Genomic DNA, 4,373 nt, shown 5'->3' on the forward strand with positions numbered 1-4,373 from the left:
AATTCATCATTATTGTTTTCTTTTTTTTTTTATATATATGTTTAAAAAAAATTATTAAATACAAAAATTTTATTACATATATAGCATAAAAATTTTAGTGTATAATATAAAAATTTTTGAAAAATTACATACCTAAAATATTAATACATAAACAATAAAATATGCATATAGCACAACAAATTTAATGTAAAATAAGAAATTTTTAAAAGACTACAATTTTAAATATATTAACTCATCTAATTAATAAAATATATTTATAACAAAAAATTATATATATATAAAAAAGGAAAAACATAATACACACACGTTAGTTTTTTATTGAACTTGTGCGAATTTGATTAGATTTTTTTACGACACAATAAATTATCTCCTCTGCCACAAAGCTGCAATAAGAAATGGTTATCCGTCCTGTTTTTTCTCCCCAGCTTAAACTTCTTGTCTTCTTCTCAAGTTAATTTTATTAGGGTTTTTCTATTTGAATTAAAAAATTATTAATTTCCAAAGTATGATTTATGTATTATTAATTTATTATTAGCTAAATTAGTAGGTACAACAATTCTATAGGCACATGCTGTGAAATTAGATAAGGAAAGCGTATTTTGTACGCACATTCGGCATATTGATAATTGAGTAATTGGATTAAGTGTGTATGTGATAAGTTTGAAATTATGCTTTTTTATTAACAAAATATGTTTGGTGATTATAAAAATAATTGAGTAATTGAATTGTAAACTAATCTTACAGTAGTAAATAAGTATGTACGTGATAAATTTAAAATTATGTTTTTTTATTAATAAAATATGTTTAGTAATTACGTAAATAATTAAGTAATTAAATTGTAAATTAATTTCATAGTGTGTATTTTATTTTTTTATTTTTAAATAAAAATGAAAAATAAGAAAAATAAGTAGTAATATATCTTAGAAAAGATAAAAAAAATTACACAAAATAGATAATTGTTACAAAATAAAATTTTGTTGGGAAATATTAAAATTTCACATATGTAAATTATGAAGATCAATTACAATGTAATGGTCATTTATCTTTTTTTTTATTATGATATAAGTTTTTCTTTTCCAGTCAAAAGTCTAATAACATCTAATTTAAAAAAAATTGAATTAAAAGTATCAAATTAAGGACAAATAAATGAATAATATAATAAATTACTTATAAATTAAAGAGATTTTATCAATTTATTTTATACTAAACGATAAACTAACAATATATTAATAAAAAGATATACCTTTAAAAAAGTCGAAATACAATTTCAAACATTTGCATAAATTAAATGTTAAAATTTATGTTATTGATAAAATGATGCTAATATATAATTTTTTGGCAAAAATTAAAATAAAAAAAATAATTTTGTGTAGGTTAATACAAATTAATTACGTACCAAATAAGTTAGATTGTTCATTTGTTTGTTTTAATATATCATCATGAGCAAGAAAATTGAAATGATTGTCAGAAATTTTACGGTTATCGACTGTATTTACTATACATGACTCCTTCTTAAAAGTTATTCTACACACGTGTGCAGTTGGAAGATAAATTTTCGCTTAATTCCTCAATCACAAAATTTGAGAAGACATAGACTCTTCCCTCGATTAGTTATTTCTCAAACATCTTTGCCAAGTAACTTTTGATTGAACAATAAATTTTATCACACTGTAAAACAAATTAAATATAAAAGCTATTAGCACTTATAAAGCTATTAAAAATATTTATAAACTGGACCTAGCATCACTTGAAAGGATCATGAAAAATAATCAACTAATTTTATCATCCATTAGAACAATTTTTATGTAATCCGTCTTACTCTTGTCGAATTTGGATGTGACTTTTCATAACCTTATAATTCTTGCCTTTATTTTCCAAATTTTGTCATTACATAATCTACCATATGTAATACTATTGATAGAATAGTAGCTAGTAGTGATTAGGTATGAAAAATAAAAAATAAAAGAAAAACTATGTCTGAATTATGAATCTTCTAAATGATAAATAATTGTAAAACATCACTATTATATATATATACACACAAAAAAATTGTACACGATAATAGTTAAGCCATATTTTTAATAGAGATATTTGCTATAATTAGGTGAAAATTATGTCATTATATTTTATTAACCTTTATGATTAATTCAATTGAAATACTTACAAACTAATTTAATTAAATACCAATATTAGAACTAAATTACTTAAATAATATTTAATATATTTTAATTTTTAAACACGTATAGATTAGAGTCATTCTCATAATGACAACCAACTAAAATAACATTATAAGTTTAAACATTTAGAATTTGTGTAAATTCAGACCATCTCCTTGTTAAATGAGCTTCATCATTCGCTATTCATGCAATGCGGTAAGGTATAGAATTGTCACACCGAGAAACTAAACTGACCTTTATTCTCCTCAATAAAATGGCATTACATTGATGCAAAAAAAGGCCGATAATTTCTGAAAAAAATCACAATATATTATAAAATTATTTTAATTACAAAAGTTTAAAATAAGAAAATTTGAATATATTACCAATTATTGAAATTGTATCTCCGATTTGACACAAATTCACCAAAACTGAACTTAAATTGAGGAAATTCAATCTCATTATGTGTTCCACTTCAAAGATTTTCGGACAGACGTAGAAAGCATGGAGGGGATGGAACTTGAATTTGGCCTACAAAACTCCATGGAAACAATTTCTCAATAAAAAATCGAGCTCCTCCCAAGAAAACTAAATTTACCCACATTCCATTAGGTTGGTCATAATATATGAGTAGATCCAACCATCCTTCGGTAAAATAGAGTTTATTGCCCCTTCGTTGGGCGCTTACATCCATGTTATTAGAATCCGAATCAGTGAATACAACTTGAGATGGTATTTAATTGATGTGGTACATTGTAAACGATTGCGGCAAAAGACAATCACACTGGAACATTAGATTGCTGACTATCTTCCGAATGTTGCTGCCCTTCTGCTGCCGCCTATGGTGCTGGTAGGCCATCATCTGTGTGTGGTTTTGACGGCATCCTTATAGGCTTCACCTTCTATTCCGTTTTTGTTCAAACTCGAAACCAACAATGAGCGACTATGCTTAAACGGGTATGCTGCTTGGGTCGTTTTCTAAGAAGGCAGGTCGATCACAAGAAGGTCATAGCTCAACGAAGAAGTAGCTCCTTGGGTCACGAACTCCTGATAGCCATGATTGGGGCTATAGTACTTACTATGCATAGGACGACTCAGGTAAAAAGACAGGATGTTTTTCATCTCTACCTCAGTGAGCGGTGGCTGGACAAGATCGTGGTGAAATCGCAGTTTTTCTAGCAACACTTTAGAGGGATTTAAGAGTGAGCTATGCCATGGAGGAAGTCTTTCAATCATGGTAGGCTCAGTCATCGATTGAGTCGAGCTAGGGTTCAAATCTTCCTGTGAGTGAGGGCGAATACTATACGCTTAGTGGATGTAGAGGAGTCTGGTCCGATGGATCACTGACTCAGATCAGATGCAGGTGGTCTAACTTGAATGGAATATCTCGATATAGAACAAGACGAAAGTGCCGATTGACTAAGAAGCTGGGCAGGCATTCGTTTTAGGCTTAAGTTATTTTAGGTCTGGCCTAGGGGACATCTCTAAGCTCTAGAGCTCCTGTCTCTTCACTAAAAGCGTAACTGGCACCAATCTCCCTTTCATCTTGGGGGCGACTCTATACCTTCCCGGCGCATCGTTACGTGCCCCTACGGATCTCTACATGCAATTCGTTCAACTAGTCATTAATGGTAGGCTATATAGGCGGCTCCTCTCCTTTTCTACGAATCTACAACTCTCTTTACTGAGTGAGACTCCATCCGTATCCCTACTAGTGGTTTTATTGAACATTTTCCATTTTATCATTTGTTTGACAGCCTAAACTAGGCTCCATTTTAGATAGGTTTTCGGTCTTAATAAAAAAAAGGAATGCATTAAATATTGATTTTATATAATTATAATAAAGATATTTTTTTAAATTAGTATAATCATGCATTATTTATTAAATACTAATTGTAATATAATTATGATAAAGATATTTTTCTAAAATAAATTTAGAAGAGAGAATAGTGCTTTCATTTTGGAGAAAAAATAAATTCATGAGAAATTGACACTTCACTTTCATTAGTTGATAATGCATTAAATATTGATTTTATATAATTATAATAAAAATATTTTCCTAAATTAGTATAATCATGCATTATTCATTAAATGTTAATTGTAATATAATTGTAATATAATTATAATAAATATATTTTTTTAAATAAATTTAGAAGAGAGAAAAATATTTTTATTTTGGAGAAAAAATAAATTCATGGGAATTGACACCTCACTTTT

Source organism: Arachis ipaensis, chromosome B04 (assembly GCF_000816755.2).
Source record: "Arachis ipaensis cultivar K30076 chromosome B04, Araip1.1, whole genome shotgun sequence".
Taxonomy (NCBI): Eukaryota; Viridiplantae; Streptophyta; class Magnoliopsida; order Fabales; family Fabaceae; genus Arachis; species Arachis ipaensis.